Below are 27,037 nucleotides of genomic sequence, written 5' to 3'. Positions count from 1 at the left end.
AGTTTCAATTTCAGGCTCAAAACATATCATTCCACCTAAATCTGCATTCTGGACCACTGTGCTGGTGAATCCCTGGATCGAATCGAAAATTAACTGACAAAATTACTTGGAGTTGTGCCAATATGGGATAAGCTTTGAAAGCTTATGGTAGGCACTTTTCAAACTTCTGGAAGAAGCTTCCAAGCATCTGGGAGCAGCTTTCCAAACGTCTGAAAGATGCTTTCCAAGTATCTGGAAAAGCTTTCCAAGCTTCTGAGAGAAGCTTTCCATGCATCTGGGAGAAGCTTTTCAAGTTTCTGGGAGAAGCTTTTCATGCTTCTGGGGGAAGCTTTACATGTTTCTGGGAGAAGCTTTTCATGTTTCTAGGAAAAGCTTTTCATGTTTCTGGGAGAAGTTTCCAAGATTTTCATGCTTCTGGGAGAAGCTTTCCAAGCTTCTGGGAAAAGCTTTCTTAGCTTCTGGGAAAAGCTTTCCATGCTTCTGGAATAAGCTTTTTATGTTTCTGGGAGAAGCTTTCCAAGCTTCTGAGAGAAGCTTTCTAAGTTTCTGGGAAAAACTTTCCAAGCTTCTAGGAGCAGTTTTGCACGCTTCTAGGAATGACTTTGGAAGTTTATATGAGAAGTTTTGTAACTTTCTAGAAGAAGCTTTGCAAGCTTCTAGGAGAAACTTTGCATGCTTCTAGGAGAAGCTTTGCATGCTTCTAGGAAAAGCTTTACAAGCTTCTAGGAAAAGCTATCCAAGATTCTAGGAGAAACTTTCCAAGCTTCTGGGAGAAGTTTTCCAAGCTTCTGGGAGAAGTTTTCCAAGCTTCTGGGAGAAGTATTCCAAGGCTCCTGGAGCAATATGTAGAACTATTCCAAGCATCTTGAAGCAGCTTTAGAGCATGAAAAGCTATCAAAACAACTGGGAGCTTATTAAGCTTCTGATAGAGGGTTTCATATCTTCTGGGGAAAATTTTCAAGCTCCTGGGAGAAGCTTTCCAAGATTCTGGGAAAGTAGTAGCATTCCAAGCTTGTTGGAGAAGCTTTCCAAGCTTCTGGGAAAAGCTGTCAAAGTTTCTGAGATAAGCAATCCAAGTTTCTGAGAGAAGTTAATCAAGCTACTAAGAGAAGTGTTCCAGGCTTCTGGGAGAAACTTTCCAGGCTGTTAGGAGAAGTTTTCCAAGCTTCTGAGAGAAGCATTCCATTCTTCTGGGAGAAACGTTCCAAGCTTCTATAAGAAGCTTTCCAAGCTTCTTGGAACAGCCTTCCATGCTTCTGAGAGAAGCTTTCCAAGCATCTGGGAGAAGCTTTTTTAAAGTTTCTGAGAAAAGCTTTCCAAGCTTTTGGGAGAAACTTTCTAAGCTTCTGGGAGAAGCTTTCTAAGCTTCCCGGAGAAACTTTCTAAGCTTCTAGGTGAAGTTTTGCAGGCTTTGCATGCTTCTAGGAAAAGCTTTATATGCTTCTAGGAAAAGCTATCAAAGCTTCTAGGAGAAGCTTTCCAAGTTTCTAGAAGAAGCTTTCCAAGATTCTTGGAGAAACTTTCCAAGCTTTTAAGGGAAGCTTTCCAAGCTTCTGGGAGAAGTTTTCCAAGCTTCTGGGAGAAGTTTTCCAAGCTTCTGGGAGAAGTATTCCAAGGCTCCTGGAGCAATATGTAGAACTATTCCAAGCATCTTGAAGCAACTTTATAGCATGAAAAGCTTTCCAAAAACCTGGAAGAAGCTTATTAAGCTTCTGATAGAGGGTTTTAAATCTTTTGGGGAAAATTTTCAAGCTCCTGGGAGAAGCTTTTCAAGATTCCGGGAGTAGTTTTCCAAAGTTGTTGGATAAACTTTTCAAGCTTCTGGGAGAAGCTGTCTAAGTTTCTGAGAGATGCTGTTCAAGCTTCTAAGGGAAGTGTTCAAGTCTTCTGGGAGAAACTTTCCAGGCTGTTGAAAGAAGCTTTTCAAGGTTCTGGGAGAAGCATTCCAGTCTTCTGGGAGAAGCGTTCCAAGCTTCTAGAAGAAGCTTCCCAAGCTTCTTGGAACAGCCTTTCATGCTTCTGGGAGAAACTTTCCAAGCATCTGGGAGAAGCTTTTTAAAGTTTCTGAGAAAAGCTATCCAAGCATTTGGCAGAGACTTTTCAAACTTCTGGAAGAAGCTTCCAAGCTTCTGGAAGAAGTATTCCATGGCTTTGGAATATGCTTTCCAGGCTTCTTAGAGAATCTGTCCAAGTGTCTGGGGGAAACTTTACAAGTTTTACAAACTTTTGGAAGAAGCATCTGCATCTGGGGCAGCTTCCAAGCTTCTGGAAGACGCTTTCAAAGCTTTTAGGAAAAGCTTTACAAGCATCTGAGTGAAACTTTTTCAAATTCGGTTGAATGCTGTTCTTGCTTCTTTGGGAAGCCTTTCCTGCATCAATGGGATGATTTACATGCTTCGGTGGGAAGCTTTCCTAGTTTAAAGGCAAATTTTAAAATTGTAACATACGATGCTTGTTGAATATTCATGAAAAACTAAACCAAGAATACTGAAGAACCAAAGATATAATTAATATTGGGTCATTTAGATCTTCTACAAATTTTTGAATTCTGATTAGTGCCACAAAATGAAAGATGATGAACTAGCTTAAAGGTGGCTTAAAATCGTATAAATAAAACCTTTAAAAATTTCCCAATTGTCTATAAAATTTCTCAAAACTTCTGTGATCCGGCCCGAAGTTCCTTGAACATCTCTTAGCTTCTTGATCTATCTGGAACTTACTGAACTCTTCCAGAAATCTTCCTCCAGAGTATCCAGAATAGGTCAGATGTTCACTGAAAGTTGCCAAGGTTTTCCGAAATTCTCAGAAGTCGAATCTCTATGAATCTTGCAAATCTTCTCTGTAGTCCGCTGAAACTCGTTGTGGTGTAACGATTCTTTTACAAGATCCTCAGGATTCATGACTTCATATTTTATGTAGCTCGCTGACCACTTTTGATGTGCTCTAAGAAATTGAAAGAATATCAGAAAACTGCAGAGGAATTTATTAAACTACAATTAATTTTTTTCGAATTTCAAGTGAAATTTCAGGAAGCTCATACAAATTAAGTGTATTCCAAGGAAAAACCTCACCAAAGCTAAGTGAAATATTTAGGACTTTCCTGAGAACTTCATAGAAGTGAATTCAATTAAAACATGTTCAATTATTTTTAGGGAATCTCTGACAAGCTTTGGAATCACAAACCACAAAGAACTTAGTAGATCCTCAAAGAAGCTTGAGATGCTGCTTTGAAGTTATGGTAACCACAGAGAAGCTCAGGTCCGCAATGTTCAGTGGACTTCATAAAGTTTCGAATAACTTCAAATAAGGTTTTGAAGAAAGAAAAGAAAGAAAAGTTCAATGATCATCATATTTTTTTTTTGGGAATCGCAGAGGAGCTAAAAGAAGTTTGCGTATATTTAAAAACTTCATAGAATTTCAAGGTTTTCAAAGTTCCGGGAGTAGTTATGCAAAGTTGTTGGAGAAACTTTCCAAGCTTCTGGGAAAAGCTGTCCAAGTTTCTGAGAGAAGCTAATCAAGCTTCTAAGAGAAGGTTTCCAGGCTTCTGGAAGAAACTTTTCAGGCTGTTAAGAGAAGTTTTCCAAGTTTCTGGGAACATTCAGTCTTCTGGGAGAAGCGTTCCAAGCGTCTATAAGAAGCTTTCCAAGCTTCTTGGAACAGCCTTCCATGCTTCTGGGAGAAGCTTTTTAAAGTTTCTGAGAAAAGCTTTCCAAGCTTTTGGGAGACACTTTCTAAACTTCTGGGAGAAGCTCTCTAAGCTTCTAAGAAAAGCTCTCCAATTTCTACGTCATACTGCGGTCGTGTCTCGGACACAACCCTTTAATTTTTTTTTGGAATCGCAGAGGAGCTAAGGGAAGTTTGCGTATATTTGAAAACTTCATAGAATTTCAACGAAATTCAAGGAAATTAATGGTACCTTAAGGAATTCCACAGCTCTCTGAAGAAGTTTAAGTATAAGCTTAGCAAGACTCACAGAAAAACTTTAAAGAACTTGGACATTCCACTGAGATGTTTGCCCTTGAAAATTTCTAAACTTCTCTATAATACTTTCCAAACTTCAACTCTGAGTTATCTCTTTGGTGATATCTTTTAAGACGATTAACATAGAGCAGAATCATTATAAATATGTCAGCTATAGCATACTTTTAACAAATGATGCATTCAACCTTCAGTGAGAAGCTTTCCGAGCTTCAGTGAGGAAGTTCACAAGTTTCCCATGATTATGTGAAAATCTTTAAAAGCAATGGTGATCATTCTAGTGCCGTGTACTGAATTCCAGAGCGTAGAAATTGGAAAGGGTTTTCGACGGATAAATGAATTCGTACCGTTTGTGTTTGAACGGGAAAACTCTGACCTCGGGACATCTTCAGGTTCCACAGAACCACACTAGACAAGAAAACTGTAAAAATTGAGGCCCTGAAGAAGGTCCCAAACGGACCGAAACGTTGGACAAAAATTAAATAGCAGTATTTTGATTTTGTCGAGACTGAACAGCCATTCACAACACACATCAATGCCCAGTCGAACCGTTCCATGTATAAAAATCTTTATAAGCATCTATTTCTTCCTTTAGAGCACATGCATAAATGACAAAACACAGTATGAGGCTGGGAGGAGGGGTTCTGAAGCTATGACGGGTCATTTATTAGGTATAGAAATAGTACTACGATTAGGGAAGGGGAGGGGATGCTAAAATTAACAAACCTATGCTACGTTTTTTATGGATGTTCCCTTATGGTAGAGATACTCAAACCATGGCTGGTTCATCTGTTCCAAGTTTACTTGAGAAGCTTGAGCTTTCCATGTTTTGGAGAAATTATTTTAAATCCTCTTTAAGCAGCTTTCCTAGCGTTTGTGAGAAGTTCATCATGTTTATGGAAGCTTTCCAAACTTCTGAAAAGTTATCCAAACTTCTTTAAGAAATTTTCCATGTTTCAGTTAGAAGCTTTTCGATCAAGAGTAGTTCATGCTTCTGGGAGAAGTTCTCCCTCCTTCTGTGTGAAGCTTGGCAGGCTTATGTGTGTGACTGTTCAAGTTTGTATTTTCCAACCATATAAAGCTTCCCAATTTTTTTTTTAAATGCTTTCCTAGCTCCTGTGAGCTTTTGTGAAATGCCTTGTACGCCTGAGAAAAGCTACTTATGCTTATGTGAACATACTTCTGATGCTTCTAATTTTTCGATGTAAACTTGGGAGGTCATCGTCGAGGATGTGACGAATGGTTCCGTCTTCAGGCCACAACTGCAAATCGCTTGCCAAATCATGGCCTTCTACGTGAACTTGTCGGCAAACACGAACTTGCACATCCCCACGTCCAGTCACGATGTAAAACTGTTGACCGGGAAACTGCTTAAAATCGAGTTTGACGGTCGTACAAGAGCCTTGCACACTTTTTGACCACGCTTCATGTGCCGGTTCGGATGTTTTCTGGCTTTGTACGACTTGTATCCTTTCCTGGCAAGGATGTTCCGCACCGTTTGAAAGTTGGCATTGTACCTTCTGGCCACATCTAGGATCGAAAGACCGAGGTTGGCATTAACGTACCTCAACTGCGCAGCTGATGATCCCTGGTTCCAGTTTTTTCATAGGTCCGATGATTCCTTTCCACACTCAGGGTTTCCTTGTAGCACTCGACAAACTGTTGTTTTTGGCATCTTCAGCACTTTAGGCAGCTTGGAACCGGACCACTCCGGATTTTCCAGTTGTTTGTGCACAATATTTTTTCTTCGTTCGAGTTCCGTTTGACGTTATTTCTGAACACAATCGACTACTTTGATCAAACTTTCACCATGTGTTCTCTATAGAAGTGTTAAAAAACAACTGTCAAAGATTTTCGATTCACAACACTAAAGGCGTGCTAGCGGCGCGCGAAGGGCCTACCAATTTACTTTTAGTCAGCCTTTAGACCGACTCAAAATTGAGTCGAGTCGACTCAATTTCGTATAGAAGTGGATTTGTTAAAAACTGGGCTGAATTTTCCGAGCTTTTCCAAGAAAATATTTTCGAATATGAGGAAAATCAATAGAGGTTCTACTTAGTCTATTAGTATACTCCTATGCTGAGCTAAATTTCCAAGGCATTTGCCCGTAAAATTCAACTCATTTTTGATCAAATTGAGTCGACAAAATTGAGTCGAATCGACTAAATTTTGCGTCGGACTGGTCGACCGCGTAGCTTCAACGAAAAGTTGTAGAAGTCTCTGTGTGAGGCTTTACAACTCTTTGAAACGTTTTGTAAGATGTTGTGTTTCAGTGAGATGTTTCCCACCTTCCAGACACCTGTATGATATTTCCAACCCTATGTGAGTTACTTTTCAAGGTTATATGAGCTTCTGCGAACAAAACCTTCCGAAGTCCTATGAAAAGTTTTTCAAGCTTGTTTGAAATACTTTCCAAGATTTTATAGGAAGCTTGAAATTCTGTGATAATCATTGCTAAATCATATGTGAGAAGCTGTTGGGCACCTTTTCAGGACCTAAATCGTTTTCACATGGTCGTTCCACTAGTCTCCCGTTCAAAAACATTCAGATTTTTCACCGTTTTAACCTAATTCCCTTTGCTCCATACGTATCTGCATAATTTATGTCATCTCCTCCTGTCAGCTGCCGCTGCTGACTACCAAGGCAAAAAAAAATTAAGTTCATTTCCATTTCCATCCCAACTAGATCCCGGAGCAAGGTGTTTTAATTTTTGCAATTTCTTGTAATTTTATTGCACATTCACCTTTGCCACCCTGGAGGCGCAACGAACGTGGTAGCGTAGTTTCTGCACCATTCGCATTATCTCATTTCTCGACCCTGATGATGATGGGTAGGACTGACTCTTAACAGTGGTGCCACACTTTCTATATTTATTGAATCTGCAATTGAAAAAAATCTGTTTCAATCTGTAGATTTTTCCCAAATACAGGACTCTGTATCGAAAATTGTCAAACAATGTGTATCATTCTAGAAAAATCTGTATAAGTGGCATCACTGGCTCACAGGTACGCAGCGGGAGAATTTTTCATTTTGCAGCTATTTCGCATACCCGGGAAAAGCGCTGTTCGTGTTGCCGCTGTTGGTTCCGGAAAGCTGAGCTACGCCTTTTGAACTACTGCTCTGCAAACGGGTCTGCGAAAGCATCTGTATGCAAGGAACTCCAAATGAAGAAGACGAAGAAGGACGCGGAAGCAACGGCGCACCGTTTTTATTCACAATTAGGGAAAACAGTTTTCGAGACAGTTCCCAACACTGCCGACCATGGAGGGAGAGCGAGGGAATGTGATAAAGGAAAAATGTTTATGATTTTTTGTTGTGTGTGTGTGTGTGTGTGTGTGTGTGCAAGTGCTACCATTCCATGGGATGCGGTTCCCGCTTATTATTACTGAGCTGTACTGGAAAAAGTGGAGGAGATATTCGTAAACTGCCTTCAGGGAAAAGCGTTTAAGCTACCGGTAGCTCGTTTCCGTCGTCTGACCTAGCTCCTCTTTCCTCCGCTCTAAAGGCTTCTGGAGATCAGGGCTTATGAGGTTAAAGTCGGTAGGAGAATTTAATTATTTTAAGCGGTGGAATATTACTAGTCCACCGGGGGAAAGAGAATTCATCTTGCTGGTGGTTTAAGAAGGCAGTCAGGAGTTTTGTCCGAGGTTAATTTTTTTTTTGGTTCAGGGTCAGTATTATATTTAATAACTTTCTCAAAATAATATCATCTTGACTAATATCAAATTGATATTTTTTTTTCGGCTCTGTGAAAACAGTGCCATGAGTATTGATTACATGTTGAACTCTAACAATATGAGTGGCTCCCACAGATCTCGTACACGCAAACCAAAAATGTATTACTTTGAATGATAGTTGCATTGTCTATCATCTTCCGCAGTGTATGATATTAGGTTGACATTGCAGACGATGTAATGATGTTTTAATCTTTTTCATTCCGTGTTCTGTCTACGCTTTCAACTATACCAGAATGCATTTAATTTATAACGAAAGGCCTGACACGCCACCATCTTTTCGTAGCCAGCATGAAACCGTTATCACACATCAATCTAAGCGGGCCCAGAGCGTGGACTCGCGGTTATGCTCGCTATGGCTACTTGTTATTAGTAGAGATAGGGGTGCCACCTCCTTGTTTATAACATTGTAGAACGACACACACACACACACACTTGCCACTATTCTCTCCAATTCCCGTTCAGCATAAAAAAGCAAACGAAACCGAGTATGCCAGGAAATGAGAGCTTCTTACTCGCTTTTAGCCTATTCATATTCCGAAGCATGGAGAGAGCAGTGGAGAAAGACATGTCTGGATCATCGCATCGTTCGTGGTTTGAGTCCAGTTGGAAATCTGTTTTCTATTTTTTTCATTACATTCACTAATGCACTCCACATTTTTCTTTCTCCTTTTTCCAACATCGGACCTGCTGCTCGGTTTATCTCATCCTCCGTTCATACGGTCTCCACTAACATCCTGCGATGGTGAATCCCACAAATTTGTAAGCAAATCTTACATCCCCTGGTTGGGTGTAGATAAAATTTGATGAGTTGTTTCATATCATTATCACAAGTTCAAGTTTAATAAGGATTTATTAATTCCATTAGTATTCATAGTTATATCACTTTTCTCCTCGTGCAAAAGCGTGTGACACTTTTGTATCCGGGTGCATAGCTACCCATATTTATTTCTTACGTGTTTTTCGTTTTTTTTTATAATAGAAAAAAAGAAGTGCACATTGATTGGAGAAATTTCTTGCTAATGTTTTCCTATCGCGAGATATTCGCGGTCAATCATATAAATTCGAAATTTTTGTGTTTTTCTAGCCTCTTGGAGAAAATCTTTCCTTAATTCTGGTTAGTTGACAAGGTCATGTGGTATTCGGTCATTGCGAGAATTTTTAGGTACCACTTACTGTTACGCATTTGATCACAAACTGTATATAACTGTTACGCATTTGATCACAAATGTTCGGTTGCTGGGTACATTATCAAAGAACTGGCTGGCAAGGTGAGCGAACATTTATGGTGGTCCTGAAAAGAACCATTTTGTCGTTATGGTTGAGAAATGCTGGGCTATTAGGGTGTTCAACATGGAGCTGTTTGTTGTTTGGAACGAGCAACTGAATCCGAACAGTAGCGGAGCGGTTTCTTCCTCCAAATTCGGTGAATCGAGGGCTCTTGAGGGCAGTCTTGATAGCTAGATACTTGCGGGGAGCCTTTCGTTGTGCACTGGAGACAAATAAATAACACCACTCGCCGAAAGAACTGCTGATAATGATGACCGAACGATTTTCCGTAATTTTCTAGGATTGAGACTCAATATTATTCAAAATTTTAAATCTTAATTTGGTCTTACTTTCGTATCTCGAAGAATTTTCCTGTCGAAAAATGTTGTTAGTCTCATCATCTGGGTAAGTTTCTTTAGATCTTTAAAAACGATTTTATTTTGGAGTCCGGGTGATTCAAAGCTGGTCCATGAACTCGAAACTTTTGGTTTTTTTTCTATATTAATAAAAAAAGACCGAATTTGTTTCTTGGAGTTTTTATGAAAGTTGAATGTTTGATTATGTGTAGATCAAAGATTTGGCCCATCGCTAAAAATCTGCTATTTATCAATTTTATCTAGACGAACGCGTCATTGGGACGGTACTAATGGATAATTTTGGTCGCTATTGAAAATTTAGTCGCTTACTGAATTTATGTATGGGCCCATATTTATTGTAATTGTAACTGTATCTTGTTGAGCTATGAAAGAAAGTATAAGATTAAGTAAAAGAAAAAGGAAAGTAAACATCTGTATCCCGTAATGAAGTTGCTGCTATTCGCCTGTATAAAGCTACTCAGTATTCTAGTTTGTCTTGAAGGCGACGAGCTCCAGGACGGACCCAATCCGTTGGTATTCGTCGTGTTAAAAGTTAAACGTAGCAAACGGTTCCACCTGTAGCCGTACAAAACAATACTAGGGTTACGGTATGTAATGTGGGTCTAGTCCTTTCATTCGGCCTATCACGCAAATAAATAATTAATTAAGGAATATTACACAAAAAATAAGGAAAATATTGATCACTGATGGTTGATAAATGTGTACCACACACAAATCAATTTATATCACAACATTTCAATACATTTTCAGCTCTCGTAAGTAATAAAACTGGTTGAGAATATCACAATGTTCGGAGTTTTTAGCCGCCATGACTTATAAGGTTAAGATGGGAAGGTTGACTGACGATCATCAAATGGCCTGATTATGGCATTTATTGATTGGAATTACCTGATAATACACACTAGACGTAAAACTTACAGTTGCTGTTTGAATATTTTATGTTTATTTTAATTGTTTAACAACGTTTTCACAAGTAAAACATGGACCCAACTTTAGGGACACATTTCTTTTCTATGTTCCTAACTATGGCCCATGAAATTCATTTGACAGCATATAGCAATAAGAGTAACGTCAACAATGTTGTTTTGCATTTGGATGATAAGGAACGAACAGGAAGGGAGATTTTTTCTGCCAAACCTGTATAATGAACATCACAATGTTCTGATTTAGATATTCTGCGGTCAAAAGACGATAAGCGAAATTTTTAATTTTTAATTTTTAAATTGAGTGATTTAATGTAGTTTTCGTAAAATTTTCTCTAAGAAATGTTTTGAGGAATGAAGAGCATTAAGTTAACAGTGATAGTGATAAAAAAAAAATACATCAGAAAACGTTACCAAGAGCGTTTTTTTGAGGATCAAACAAGATAGGACGAAGTTGCATCCATAAATAGACCCAATTTGGGGACAATAGACCCATATTACATACATTTCCCTCGTGAGCTATTGTCTTAAAAAAAGTAAGTTTTTCAACTTTTCGTGGTTTCTGATAGCAAACGACATGATAAGCATATCTAAGCATACCATTTAGCAGTAGAATATCGTTTGCAGGTAAATTCATTGATGAGTTATGATTAAAAACGTAATCGATGGCTGCATATTAGACCGAGGTTAGGGACGTATACCCTAGTTTGTGGAGTTCAAAATCTTCCTCAAAATGATATTATCTAAAAGAACATGCATTCATTAAGTATTTTACTCAACTGGTTCTAAAACGTCATCGAGTGACCGACCGAAGAAATAAATTACAGTTTAAAACACTCCTCCCATGGCCCAGAGTGTTTGTGTGTGCAAAATTCAATACCTAGCGATACCGTCGATCGTAGTCCCTATATCGGTCACGATTACGTTCTTGATCTCGGGAACGAGACCGTTTTTCGCGTCGATGTTCCCGACCGCCACGTTCGGGATCCCGATCCCGATCTCTCCTATCCCTATCGCGATCTCTATCCTTATCCCGATTTCGATCCCTTTCCGGTTCTCTGTCTCTTCCACGTCGAAGGTCATCATCCCGTTTGAATCTCGAAGCAGATCGAACCGGTTCCCGATCGCGATCGCAATGCCCAGTATACTTTACACGGCTCGGTTCACCGTAGTCTTTTCGTGTGCTCGTACCCGACCGTTCGTAACGCTGAGCACCTGTTTTACTGTAGCGATCGGTTGCCGGTTCGGAAAAAGTGACGTTGTTTTCCCGAGCGAACTGCTCTAGTTTAGATTCGTTCTGCTTTTGGATTGGTACGGGAATTTGCGGAAACAAGGAGGAAAACCAATCCAATTTGGTTAGCCACTGGCGAATCATCTGGCCGATTGTCATAGTCTGGCCACCTCCAGCTTTCACGTCAATTTATTCTTCGTCAAGAAGGTACGACTCGTACCAATCGTACAAGTCCCCTGGAGGTTGAGTAAATCTCAGATACATAAAACCTAATGCTCTAATATACGGTGAATCACCATGGGTGAGAAGGCCGTTGACTTGCTTCCTCGTCAAACGTAGAGTGTACAGCTTGTAGAGTAGACAAAATGCGGTAGAAACGATACCACCTGCGCCGACTCCTCTAACCCCACCGCACATCCCCGTTTGACCGGACGACTTGCGGGACCCTCGTTCCCACGGTTCCAAACTTCATGGTAAGTCTTCAGTTTGAACAAGGACACTTTGAAGTAACTGGACCCCTGAATGTTGGCCAGGATCAGTGGGTTTAGGTTCATTGTAGTTTCGTTTCCCCATAGTGGCAAAGCGTTGTTCTGCTTTGTAGACTTCTTCGGTGGGTGTGTTTGTTGTTGCTGCTGTTGTGGCTGGTCCTCGTCATAGTACTCGGACTCCATGGCTGCTTCCCGGCAGGCAAGACACAAACTTCCCGTGTACGAGGGGTTACCCTCCTCTGTTGCCCTATGCTGCTGCTGCTGCTTGGAGGAACGATTCGCACTCCGCCGCTACCAAACTGGAAACTCGTTTGCCCATACAGCCGACCTGCGAATCAGCCGGAAAACACTTTCCCCAACAAGCACCGGGTTTGCACCAACAAAAGAAATCAGAAACGAACGGAATTTGGATTGAAGTTTGAGGGAAAATAAGAAAAAAAATTACCGCGATGCCAAACAACCCAGACGATTAGAAGAGTTTTCCCCTTTTTGGAGCATTTAGGCCGACATTACATCTATTTCCCCTATATAGTATAATTATTAATTTTTTTTTATATTCATGTACACTGGAACCTCCATTAACGAACCAAACCGGAGGTTCGTAAATGGAATTAGTTCGTAAAAAACCTCGTTATTTGGGAATTACTTCGTAAAAAGAGGTTTTTGAATATATTGTCAAATACCCCACAATATTGGTATTTTTGAAATCGATGTTTGACGCCATTTTGAAATCCAAGAAAGCGGTATCCGGTTCATGAAAAACTGGAAAATACTGTCAAGACCCCACAATAAGGGTCTTTTTGGAATCGGAGTGACGTGTAGGGACCGGAAATCGATGTTTGACGCCATTTTGAAATTCAATAAATCCAATTGTTATTTGGAATTTACTTCGTAAAAAAAAATCCTCGTTATTTGGGATTTACTTCGTAAAAAGAGGGACGTAAATTGAATACTGCGTAGAAAAAGACTTCGTAAACGGAGGTTTCAGTGTACTAGGATCTTGGAATTTCATATTAGTCTTAGGATAATGATAATTTATCAAATTTCACGAATACTAATTTACATTTTAATTTGATTTACGAAGAATTTAAGCCGATAATTTGTATCAAAGATACAGTTAACCCAATATTATGGGCCAGCTAGTCACTATTATTGGTCACTCAGTTCTACGTGTTTATCAAATTGAATTAACCCATAGCTGGGGTGTATATGAGTCTTTTTTTAGGCAAGGTTGCAAATACTCATTTCAGCTAAAATAATGTTTTTCGGAACAATAAAACCAAAAGATGGTATGATGACATGTTGTACTTGTAACTTACAAGAAGTGGGTTACAAAGTATGCGTTTGAAACATAAAACCTTGTAATTTTGCTTTCTCTGAGTCAAAATCAGCGATGTTCTGATCGCTGAGTGAGTGAGTGAGTGAGTGAGTGAGTGAGTGAGTTAGTGAGTGAGTGAGTGAGTGAGTGAGTGAGTGAGTGAGTGAGTGAGTGAGTGAGTGAGTGAGTGAGTGAGTGAGTGAGTGAGTGAGTGAGTGTGTGAAAAATCGCTGATTGTGACTCTCATGAAGTGAAATAAACAGGTTTAATATGTCAATCACATTCTTTGAAAGCTCTTCTCGAACCTTACCAATTTAAAATATGATCATAGCATCTAAATATTTCATAATTAAAAAAAAAAAAAACATTTTTTTTTAGCTGAAATGAGTATTTTCAACTTTGTTTTTAGGTACACAATCTTAAAATCGTATCAGTTTAAAATCTCAGAACTGTTTTTATTTTAACTTACAGAATTTTAAGAATTGTGACGCGTATCTATTTTAAAAATATTGGTAAGTTCTAAATGCATCAAATTTATTTTATGTTGCTACCATATTTTAAGGACAGAAATAATAAATTGAAAATTCTAGAATTCCATTTTGCATCCTACAGTGCATCTCCAAAATGGGCGTGCAGATGTCCTTAATTTTTAGAAAAACAGCTTAAAAGCCCAATTTAAAGAGATAGGGGAAATGGCTCTAATGTTGGCCTATGGATCTAAGATTGGGCCTAACGCTAAAAATCTGCTATTTATCAATTTTATCTAGAAGAACGGGTCATTGGGACGGTACTAATGGAAATTTTTGGTCGCTATTGAAAATTTACTCGATTGCTGAAATTATGTATTGGCCCATATTAGGGGCATTTAGACCGACATTACGTCCATTTCCCCTACATCTTTGATTTACGGTTTAGCGACTTGCAGTCAATTTATTTGTCTGTAAGAAAGTTTGAACAAGATGGACTTCCACAAACACGCAGCACGATGAGTGATGCGGGGTTCGTTCTTAGGCGAGGCATGATTTACATCGGCTCTGCTCACCAAACAACATTTTGAACTTCGGGATGGACTCGGTGAAACGGTGAGCTTCGTTATGCATTCGGAGAGAGCACGCACGGCCTTTGATTGATGCACGGTTCTTCCATTCAATATAATACAATACATTCAATGGAGTATAGGACCATTCCCAGAGAAGGTAACATTTTGAGAAACTGATGTTTTTTTCTTTTTCTTTTAACTTGGGGACTACTTTTTGGGTTACTCAAACTCAGTCACAAAAATCTTTGATCGTTTTTTCCGCTAAGTGCTTTATGAGTGGATAAACGAAATTATATTTCTGACTTAGAATGTTCGAGGGAAAAACTAGTTAAAGCACTAATTACTCCGTTTATGGATTATCCCTTGGTGATGTTTTCGTATTCTCCTGTTGCCTTTTAACATGTTCATTCATTCAATTTGGAAATCTTTCTGGACCAACAATTGAAATAGGCGGACAACGTAAGCAATGGCTTTAAACACAACATTCTCGAGCATCAAAACACTACCACGTAAACTAAAATTGCCATTCGATAAAGGAAGTTTACTCTATCAGATGATGGTGTTAGATTGTTTGGATATTCTGTGATTTTCGAGGAATTTGTGTTTAAAGCCATTGTTTACGTTGGGTTGTTCCGTCTATTTCAATTGTTTAAATCTGATTGAGTCAGAATCGATTATTTCATAACCTTCTGTTGGTTGCAAGATGTTGCAGAAACGATAATCAAATTTTGGTACGACTCTGTGCTTCAGCAAGTTAGGAGATTCAGCAGATGGTGAATTAAAGTATAAATCTTGTGAGAAAAAAAATTAAAAACAAAAACACAAGTTCAATTTGAATTGAAATTTAAATCAATGTTAATTGAATAATAAGTATCATTTTAAATAATCCGCTGCGTAAAAAATTAATTTACTCTAATTAAAAATTCAGCATCGCATTAAATTTGCAATGTGCAACTCATACATGATAGAACGCGTAGAAGTTTCTAAAGGGTGATACGGTCAAAATTTGGTCAATATCAACTTGACGTATTTCTTTCAATTTTGCATTTAAAAAACCTGAACACCCCTCATTTTGAAGGTGTGTGTGTGTAGAATGTTGCTCCTATTTTGATTTTGGAATTCACTCTTCAGTTGTCAAAATGCCGTCCAAGCAAGAAGAGCAGCGTATCAAAATTTTGCTCGCGCATCGCGAAAATCCGAGCTACTCGCACGCAAAGTTGGCAAAATCGCTAAAAGTTGCCAAATCAACCGTTACAAATATAATTAAAGTGTTTGGGGAACGTTTGTCGACAGCCAGGAAGTCTGGATCGGGGGGAAATCGAAAACCGGAAGCCGCTGAGACGACAAAGAGAGTTGCCGGTAGTTTCAAGCGAAACCCTAACCTCTCTCTCCGAGATGCCGCAAATAAGCTGGGTGTATCGTCTACAACCGTGCATCGAGCCAAAAAACGAGCCGGACTATCGACTTACAAGAAGGTAGTGACTCCAAATCGCGATGATAAACAAAATACGACGGCCAAAGCGCGATCCCGGAGGCTGTACACGACGTTGCTGACGAAGTTTGACTGCGTGGTAATGGACGACGAAACCTACGTCAAAGCCGACTACAAGCAGCTTCCGGGACAGGAGTTTTATACGGCAAAAGGAAGGGGAAAGGTAGCAGATGTTTTCAAGCACATGAAACTGTCAAAGTTCGCAAAGAAATATCTGGTTTGGCAAGCCATCTGTACCTGTGGCTTGAAAAGCAGCATTTTCATAGCTTCCGGGACTGTCAACCAAGAAATTTACGTGAAAGAGTGTTTGAATAAACGTCTGCTGCCTTTCCTGAAGAAACACGGTTGTTCCGTACTGTTTTGGCCGGATTTGGCATCTTGCCATTACGGTAAAAAGGCCATGGAGTGGTACGCCGCCAACAACGTGCAGGTGGTTCCCAAGGACAAGAACCCTCCCAACACGCCAGAGCTCCGCCCAATTGAGAAATACTGGGCTATTGTCAAGCGGAACCTAAAGAAGACCAAAAAAACTGCTAAGGGCGAGCAGCAGTTCAAGGCAAACTGGCTTTCTGCGGCGAAGAAGGTGGACAAGGTGGCTGTACAAAATCTGATGGCAGGGGTCAAGCGTAAGGCCCGGCAATTCGGATTTGGAAAAGCAGAAGCCTAACTGAATATTTTTCCTGAATTTTATACTAATTGAACTTGAAAAAGAAATTTAATTTGATTTTTTAAATAAACGATTTCACCGATTTACACGCGTTTTCCCTTGACCAAATTTTGACCGTATCACCCTTTATCTCCGACTCTATGTATGTATTCCCGGCATAGCAGAATATTTCTTGAATCTCAACTGCGATTTTAGTTTTCAACACAATTGATGATCCGCTATTCTACTACGAGACAGTTGAAATGCCGAAATCGTGGTTCAGTTTACTAACACGAGAGCTATTCTGCTTTGCTGCTAAAAAAGGGGCGTATACCGAGAATATAATCAGCTACCCAACGAATACGATTGCCACTTTGTAGTTACGGAATACATGAATACGTTCCACATTTTGTTTTCTTTAATTTCTTGGTTGTGAACTTCTTTCTCGAATACAATACAAAATCACTCATTCATACGCACTGGGAGAGGGCATCAAGAGCCAAGCTATCTACGAATACATCACGAAGCTCCAAGTTTACTGCTTTGCGCGAGCGCATCACGAAGCTAAAATTTCTGCTCGATAGGCAGAGCTCCGCATCCCTCTTAGCGATGTGGGTTGGCAAGAGCCCAGCTTGAGCATCAAGTATAGCTCCGTGAGAGCAAAATATATCATCATCAAAATATGCTGGAGCTCAGCTTATTCAAGACTCTGGATGGAGCTTTTGGCAAGCCTGCATATAGGTACACCGTTGTATAATTGGCAATGCATCCGTGTACTGAATGGGAATTGTGGCTTCAAATCCCACCGAAGCCCTTAGATTTTTTCGCAAATTTTATCACACACACGTCTCTTACCGATGATATGTGCTTACCCCTCAGTATGTTTAAACTTTCTTATAAAGATATGCATTTCTGAAGTTTTGGTTGCTGAATCATCGTACATTTATCAGTTATTGGTATAGTTTTGGGCTTATTAGGTTGCGTTTATTTAAAGTAAGAACCATTTGAGAAAAACGCTTTTTTCTTGAAATACATAAATATCTTAAAATACTAAACTATTTGAAATTTGCTCATTTTTAGTCATAATGAAGATCATTTATATTCCACTAATTTTACTTAACTTCGTCCACTAGGTCAAAAATTCAAAATCGAGCGTTTTACTAAAATAAATCTAACTTCATATAAGTTCTTCCAATAAAGTCCAAAACTATAGCGAAAAATTAATAAATATGAACCACCAGCCAAGATTTAAAAAATATATATCTATTTACAGTGTTTAAAAAAAATCCACTAGGGTGTACCCTAAATTTTGCGATACACTGTATGTCTGAGATTTAATTGGTGATTAAATCTAGATAAACATTTCAAAAGGTCCTATCTGCATTGACCGATTCTCTTCATCGACTTTCTCTTTCGTAAATAACTCAGCTGCAAAAACCTTTCCCTGTTGTATTTGACGTTTCGGACGCTAGATGAGAGGATGAAAGGAGGCTTTATCAAACTGTGTGGTAGAATTATCGCGAAATCGGTTTGCATAGCAGTGGTTATGAAAAGAGAATGTCGATGAAGAGAATCGATCAAAGCAGATAGGACAATTTGAAATGTTCATCGAGAAATATAGAAAATCAAAAAAAAAAAAAATCTAGTTTCAAAATTCATGGAACTATCTAACAGTGCTGTAAATTTTCATATCCTTTGATTGAAGATGAAGCAATACAACCATTCCATCACTTATGTGAAAACGTAATCTCACATAACCATAATTTGAAAAGCCCCTTTCTCATTCTAAGTTCATCGTCACTGTCAATTGAGTCCCTCACTATAATTTGATATACGACAGTGAAGTATGGAAGAAACCCAGCAAAATGGTCTCAAACAGACAAGTCGAACCGATGTCGGATCATTGTAAGGCAAATTTAAGGTCAACGTCGACCCAATGTCGTGTTGTTGTCGGGTAAATTTTGGGTTTATGTCGGGTCAATGTCGAGTCATCATCGGGTTGGGGTTTGGTAGAAGTCAGGTTGGTGTCGGGTTGGTTTAGCTTTTTCACCGGAATGTCGACCAGAGCTCCGTTTATGTGTAGGTTACACTCAATTGAATGATATCAAGCGTTTCTCAAATAAGAATGATCCATGCCTTTGTCAAATGACTAAGCAACTGATATCACCCATTCGAAGGAGGTCCCCTTTGATAGCGGATAGCTGCTTTTCTCATTATCATCAAAAATGTTCAATTGATTTTAAGAATTTACAGCACTGCTCTGTGAATTATCTAACATGATTATTTTCTTATGTTTGAGCTCCTTAAAATCCTTTTGCGATCTGCACAAAAGCATTAACAAGCAATAGTTGTTTTTCAAAATCATTTAAATTTTAAGGCTACCCCAAGCGATGTTATGAAACAAATAATCAAATTTTATGTTTCTCCATTAAAACAATAGTAAGCCCCGCCATAATAGGTCACATTATTGGATGAAGTGAAAATGTATCCAACAGAAATATAAAATAAAAAATATCCTTGACGCCTTTTGATAGAATAGCAGTTCCGGAGTTTCTATTTAACCTTAGTTTAACAAAACAAAATATTGTCACAGGGGGGCCTCTCCAGTAAAATTTTCCAACTACGCCAATGGTGCGAGTGAGTTAACGTTGCGTAATTTTAGGGGTCAAGTGTTACATAGGTAGAGTTTGAGAGGTGGCCCGAAATCTGAATGTGTTGCTTTATGTAATTTTTGCCCCGCGCCTAACAACCCAATTCATAACTTTTACGATTTGGCAACTGATAAAAGAAAAGCATATTGCCGAAAACGGAACAGTTTCTGACCTAACACCACTGCGACCAGTAATTTGATCTATTGTTGTATATCCCGTGTCTTTAGATTTGTGCATGTCGTATTACTCCATCACTATTTTTTTATTTATTTATTTAATTTGTTTTTCTTCATCGGACTTAACGTGTCTAAATGAAGCCTGATGGGGAAAAGCCTAGAAAAGGCCTTAAAACCCCATATCTTTTCGAAATACATGAATCACAATAATACAATACAATTACAACGAACATTAATCAAGTCTATAGCATAACAAAAATTATCCTCCTATGGCATAGAGTTGTCCGTGATTCAGGTAGAACTCCTCGTCATGCAGTTGAACCGGAAACAAAACAAAAATAAACAGGTAGCACAATCCTTCACGTGTACATTAAATGGACAGCTACTCACCTTCTCAGGAGTCTGCGTTGAATACGGTGACGAAAGGTTTCCGCTGCACAGTTAAAGTCGAAAAACTCGTAAAACTCGTTGAAACGCCCAGACATTAACCGTATTGGGTCATGCAAGCTGTAGTTCGCAGCACGAGGTCCAAGATGCAGGAAACTCCTCGACCGAAGAACTCGTTCGGGTGCGTAGATTTCGAATTCAACCAAGATTCCTGGAGAGTCGATATCACCAATAAGTACTTTCGCTGCGAACACGGCCTGACTAATCGTCCGCCTATGTTCTAGTGTTTCAAGACCCAGGAGTTGACAACGATCTTCGTACGGCGGAAGGTTCACAGAGAAGGTGACGAAAGGCATACCGAACAAATTTCCTTTGAACAGATTCAATCCTCGCTATCCAAACTGCTTGAAACGGGCACCATACTACCGAGCTGAATTCCAAGATCGATTGCACTAGAGAGCAGTATAGAGCTTTTAGACAGGCAGGATCGCGAAACTCGTCAGCGATCTTGAAAATGAACCCGAGTTGCCTGTTAGCTGTCGCAACGATGCCCGAGTAATGAAGCTTGAATGTTAAGGCGCAGTCCAGCGTGATTCCTAGGTCACGAACATTGTCCACACGTTGCAGAAGTTGGTGATTTATCGTATAGTTGAATGCCACTGGTCAGCGATAAACGTGAGCTAGTTTCTTGAGCACCACTCTTCGAAAGTATCGATTAGGTGCTGAGCCGCAAGCAATCGGCGAAGCTACGAACAATCACATAGATCTTCACATCATCCGCGTAGAACGATCGGCAACCAGTTGGGAGGATCAGTCCGGCCTCATTCACAAAAATCGAGAATAGCAATGGCCGCAAGTTGCTATCTTGAGGAACACCGGAGCTGTTTGTAAAATACTCCGATTGTTCTGATCCGATTCTAACACAAAGTTCCCGATTGGTCAGATAGGACTTGAACCAACGAGTTAAACCAGAGGATACACCGAGTTTTTCAAGTTTAGCTAGCAGTATGGAGTGGTCAACCCGGTCGAATGCAGCCTTAAGATCTGTGCATACAACGTCCACCTGCGCTCCAGCTTCCATACTCCGAAGACATAAAGAAATGAACGGAGCTAGATTTGTTGAAACTGATCTCTTGGGATTAAAACCGTGCTGGTCAGGAGAAATGTAATTTTTGCAGCTAGAGAATAATGCGTCGTTGATGATGATTTCGAAAATTTTAGAGCAGGCACTGAGTGATGTGATTCCTCGGTAATTTTCGACGTTTCTCTTGTCTCCTTTCTTGTAGATCGGGAAAATGAATGACGATTTCCAAAGCGTAGGGAACTCCCCCTGCTGTAATGAAATATTGAACAGCTTCGAAAGCGGTGTTTTAAGCTCTGAACAGCATCGCTACAGGATGCTTGAGGGGATCCCGTCAGGGCCAGCAGCATTAGAAAATTTCAGCTTCTTGAGGGCGGATTCGACGAGGTCTACTGTAACAGCAACTTGGGACAACGAAGCCGTAGTGTAATTGAAAATGTGTTTGAAATGTTCTGCCAGAAGATTACATTTCTCAAGGGAATTGCTGGCGATTCTATCACCCAGGTGAATTTCGATTGGTAGCCCCTCCTCGTTTCGTTTGGTATTCACGAATGACCAGAACTGCTTTGGATTAAGCCGTAAATTAGCCTGCACACGCCTTGTGTAGCTCTTGTAAAGAATGCGGTTATATGTGCGATATTCGTTGCCCGCTGTTGAAAATAATCGTTTGGTGAATGGGTTACGAGTACGACAGTATTTACGGAGGGCCTTCAATCTCAGACGCTTCAAATTCCGTAGTCGAGCATTGGACCATGCGGGTTTGGGAAAGGGTCTCCTCAGTGGGACAGAATCTGTTATTGCTCGGCCAACGACCTTAGCGAAGTTGTTGACGGCTTCATCAATAGATGAAAACGTGTCAAGGAACTGCCAATCTGCCTGGGCAAGCGAGTGACTCAGCGCGACGAAATCTGCTCTACGAAAGTCGAGCTCATGTACATCAACAGGGGGGTTATCGTAGCAAACAGGAACAGATAGGTTGATGGAAACTTCCAACGCAGGATGATTGGTGTCGATGCCAATCAAAGGCTCTGGGGTTTCTAGGATAGAACATTCCAGTCCTGCAGCTTCGTTCGCCAGAACGAGATCAAGCAGCCGAGAGTTACTATTCAGTATCGAGTTGATTTGCGTTAAGCAATGCAGGTTGAAACCATCAAGGAGAGCACAGCAGGATGCGGGCATGTTCGAGCGAAGAACATCAATAATGCTAGGAAGATCGTTTGCAGGAACGTTCCATCAGAACCCAGACTGATTGTAGTCACCAAATACCAGAGCTAGGTCGTTTTGTTCTAGTCGAGAGAACACGGTACCAATCGAACTGATGTGGTTTGCAATGCTGCTCGAATCAGATTTCCGGTCTGGAGGTAGATACATAGCGCCAATACTTATTGATCTACGAGGCGTCGTTATTTTGACCCACAGCTGCTCTAGAGCAAGACCGATGCAGGAGCTTAGGCGTTTGGATACCGCAATCAAGACGCCTCCCCCAAGCGATTTGGTTCTATTCTGGTGGTTGCGGTCGTTTAGAAATACCGTGAATAGACTGCCAAATAATTGAGATGAGTTAATGCGGTCATCGAGCCAGGTTTCCGTAAGAACTATGACATCGTAGTCAGAGTCAACGGCAGTCAGGAAAAAAATCATCAATCTTTGTTCACAGGCTACGAACGTTCTGGTAATACACCAATAGGTGGTCGAACGAAGTTGGTTGGAGGTCTGCAGAATGATCGATCAGCCGAAACGAGCATGGTGGTACTCTGGAACACAGAGACGGATCAGGAGAAGAACTGTTTTCAACAAACGCATACTTGCCTGATGTAGAAGGTTGGAAGACCCCTTCACCATTATCAACCACAGGGCTAGAACGACTACTATGACAGGAATCAGCAAGCGCGACTGGGTTGAGTGGCTCAGGGGCTTCCTTGAGGCAGCAGGCAGCGCGTTCTGGTCTGGGATGTTCCAAAACGTGGCGAGCAAGATCCGGTGCAGTGCTGTATGTCCCATCGGTGATGTGGGATTTGAAGCCATCGGAGTATGACGTTTCAGTCGAACCAGCCGGTTGTTGCTCTTGAGGCGGTGAGGCACTGGAAGCAACGGACGAATCAGGAGCGGAACTGCTGATGACACGAACATACTTGCCTTGAGTTGCGGGTTTGAAGACCCCTTCTCCGAGCCCACACACAGGTCCAGGACGACTGCAGGACGATGACTGGATTAACTCGACTGTGGCGGGAGAAGAAGGAGCTTCCGTAGTGCAAACTTCAATGCGTCCCAGAGTGTTCACATTGTTCACATCGTTGAGAAATGATGAAGTATTCGATTTTTTTTTAGAGTTGTCATACTTGCATCTAACTCTAATTGAAAGGTCCCGCTCTTTATACCCTTCGGAGTGTTGAAACACCCTCCAAAGGCGCGCCCCTTTGTCAGTCAAAATAGGATTCCTTAGCAACAAAATTATGGCATGACACCGATAATGACCATGCATCAGAACCCTAGTCTTAACCACTTCAAACTAGAGAACAACGAATAGAAGATTAGGAATCACATTATTGACGACTAACTAACTAATTTGTTCCTTGATTCTGTTCCCCTATTTTGAAGTACTCAGGACTAGGAATCGGTGGTAGATCTTACATACCGTATTCACCAGGTCTCATTTCCCAAAATTTGAGTTTAATTGGTTTAGGTAAACATTAACTTAAATCTGTCAATGTGTTCATCATGGAATTCATATTCAGTGTTTATGAAAAAATTCAACCAACGCCAACATTATCGACACAAGTACATATTCATGTTCCCAAAGGAAGCGTACGTCACCTTGTACCACAAGACTGCCTTCCTACTTTTGAAAGATTAAAAACCGAGAGTGAAATCCGAACTCATATATGCAACAAGCAACCCGTCAGGTTGGGCACGGTGAATGAAAAGTCAAATGTGCTTGGTTTCACCCCCTAAAGGTACCAACCGTCCTCTTCGCGGGAAAAGAGCGAAAACAGACTTTGAAGCAGCACCAGATCGTACACAATAGATCCGTCTGAAAAGGCGCCAGTTCAGGCACCTCATCGTGTTCGGGGTGCCTTCTACGATTATAAGAGCAAATCCAACGGTTACGTCCTCGTCGTCCTCGTCAGCAACATCTTCAACCATGTATGTAGCTAGTAGTGACGCAGTGCGGAGAAACTTTTCTCCGCCACCACCCATTCGAGATGAAATGGGAAATCTTTCCGAAAGATATGTGTAGTCTTTCTTTTCATTACGGAGGCGAAGGAGAACCTCCATTGCTGAGAGCAAAAAAAAATATATAAAGACATGAATAACGAGTGAACGAGTATAATGGAACCATACGAGCACTAACATCGAGATGAACTTTTTCTTTCTTCGGCAGCCAGCGCTTACCTTGCGAGACTAGGAAAAACTTTCTTCTTTTTTTTTTCTTTTTTCCATGCTGCCAGATATTGTTGTAAAAGGTATGATGCAAGCTGGGATGGGAAGACACGAGGAAACTATTCGCTGTGCCATGTCGGAAAATAAGCTTGCTGTTCGTGTAAAGACATTGTTCACTTGAGTGGGAGGGTGTTGGAAAAACGACAAGATTGGGAAAAGTTTGCTGCTGGAAGTAAGTTGACTTTTAGTAACATGGGCCCTGAATGATGTTCGTGGATATTATGCAATCTTATGAATGAAGCATTCTGGTTAGCCTATGTGTATGTATTGTTAAACTGCTGCAGTATTTTTTTTTTCGGGTGGTAAACTTAGGTGACACAGCCGCAATGTTCGATGTTGATTGTATGAATTTACTTATCGTGCTGAAGATGCCAGGATCTACTCCCGGTTACTGGTACTGGCTTATAATGCCAAAAGTAGCTCAAAGAATACGTTTTTGAGGGTAAGTGTAATGTTCCAATCCGGACGTGCGTAGGAAGAATCATTGATCAAAACAAGTCTGATTTTCCTCAAAGCATTAGAGCAAAGGAATCTGGTTAATGCAGGCTTTAAAAGTGAATTGTCCTCGCTTAAAGGCCACCAGTCGTTCTTGTGTAGCTCAATTTTTTTGTCGCCATTTTATGCTCTATTCTACCGCAGAAGTTACGGAAACTGGGACATAAAATGTGCTTCAAATTATAGTGAAAAGGATTGCAAAGCTTTTAAATTTCTTGTTTTTTTTTCTCTCGCTTTTTGTCAATCCAGTTCAGTGCCATTTAACTTTTTTTTTCTAACCCGACCGATCATCTTGCTGGGTTCAGTATAGCACTATAGTTGGCTCTCCAAAGAATTTCCCATGATTACGTGTGCACTCATTTCCCATTCCCTGGGAAACCACCTTTATTATTTTCTTTTTCTTTCCTTCGAGTTGGCATGCGACTTCAAGTACATATTTTCTACTACCACTGGGTATATTTACCTTTCCCTTGGTTGACGCTGGGGTGCGATATTATCCTTAAGCATGTCCTATATAAATCGAGCAAAATGAAGACGCTTTTTCGCTCGTATACAAAAAAGGATAACAAAGCCGAACGGGAAAATAGCTCTTATCAAATATATTGTTTTGAACATCGGTTTTCACAGATGAGCATTCTCGCTTTGTGCACGAGATTTCTCAAACACCATTTTGTTTTATACTCATTCAGAAGTTCCAGTTATGAAACATGAAAAATCGATCGGCAAAGGTCAATTGATGTATGAATGAATGCCAAATTTGCCATAATTTTTGAATTTGCCAAATGAAAGCGCTAACTTTCGCCTTTACTATAGTGTAAATACATTAGTTATTCAGTCAAATGATTTGGCTGAATTTGTACCTATTGCCCGCCCGCACCGAAGCCACCGTGGTCTAATGGTCACTTGCGTCGACTGAAACGGTATAGGGCTAAATCGCTACGAAGATACTGCCAAAATCCTTCGTACATAACGAAGCAGGAGTTCAACCACACAAATAATGACTATAGGAAATGCAACAGATTCCTTTATCGACGAAATGTCTTCCGTACGCAATCATCTCTTTGCAGAAATCCAAAGCGTTTCTGGTCGTTTGTAAACTCAAAAAAAAAACGAAGTCGGTTTTCCATTGTCAGTTCATCTCGGTGAGCAAACCGCTGAATCTGCTCAACATTTCATGAGTTCGTTCAATGAATCTTCGGCCTCACCAAATCAAGTCACGATTGCTATAAGCGATTCTCCAACAGATGCATTTGAGCTCCGGCAGTTTCACATCAGCATTGGTGTAACTAATGGGCGTACCAGGGGGGCCAGGCTCCCTCCAGAATTATCTAGGCCCCCTCCAGAATTTTGGTGTTTGTTTTTGACTCACCGGTATTTTTTCATACTTGTTAAGTTCAATGCTACTATTTAACAGTGATTAATAAAATTGGACCACCAATAAAGATTTTTGAAAGTCCTTTATGTTGATTACTTTTGCTATGTTCTGGACTATAAGAAACAATTTTGAGAAATAATATTATACCAAATCGATGGCAATAAGACGTCTTCAGGCTTTAAAAATTGGCCATGAGCACAGGAATTTTTCTTCAACTTGTGGAAACTTCGTAAAACTTCAAAAAGAAGTTCAGGGAAGATCGTAGAAATTAAGTAAACTTGGTAGATATTCTGGGAAATTCAAAGACCTTCAGAAAAATTCGTAGAAAAAAGGAACTTCGAAAAGTTTTGAAAACTGCATAGAAGTAGAGAATTCATTTAAATTTGAGGAGCTTCGTAGAAGTTAAAGGAACATTATTTTATTTTTGGGAAGGTCATTATTGACCGGGAACCCCTAAATAATTTCAGTTTTTTTTAGCCTCATGGACTTGGAATAGTTGTGGAAATTCAACAGCAAACTTTGTAGAAGATTTTCGAATTTCGTAGCATTTTGGGGAGCTGTGTAAAACTTCATAATAAGTGTAAGGAATTTTGAAAAAGTTCAGGGTATTTTTTTAAAAGATCTAAAAATAGTTCAATAAACTTCTAAGAACTTCAGGGATCTGCACCTCAGTTTAGGGAACTTCGTTGCAGTTTTTCAGAGATCTTACTCCAAAGAAGCTCCATGAACTTCTTGGAGGTTTTGGGAACTTCGCTAAATTCAAGGAACTTTCTAGGTGTTCAAGAATATTTGTAGATGTCTTAGGTGTCTTTCCAGAAGTGCAAAGATGTTCAGAGATCTTTGTAGAATTTAAAGAAATGGAAAAAAATATGGAATGTGGAATAAATTCAGGGAACTTTGTAGAAGTTGAGGAAATTTTGAAATACCTAAGTTTTG

General features: G+C 40.1%; 1 long non-coding RNA gene and 1 pseudogene across 1 annotated transcript in view; one reads left to right on the top strand and one right to left on the bottom strand.

Annotated features, from left to right (window-relative positions):
• The window catches only part of LOC135699498 (uncharacterized), a 292,773-nt gene that overhangs the window by 44,715 nt on the left and 221,021 nt on the right, over positions 1–27,037 (top strand). The window lies entirely within an intron of this gene.
• On the bottom strand, positions 10,997–12,434 carry LOC135699473 (pre-mRNA-splicing factor 38B-like; annotated as a pseudogene).

Source organism: Ochlerotatus camptorhynchus, unplaced genomic scaffold, assembly GCF_037179485.1.
Source record: "Ochlerotatus camptorhynchus isolate MF236.1 unplaced genomic scaffold, CSIRO-AGI_Acam_v1.1 ptg000111l, whole genome shotgun sequence".
NCBI lineage: Eukaryota > Metazoa > Arthropoda > Insecta > Diptera > Culicidae > Ochlerotatus > Ochlerotatus camptorhynchus.
This window is presented reverse-complemented; position numbering and strand designations above follow the sequence as displayed.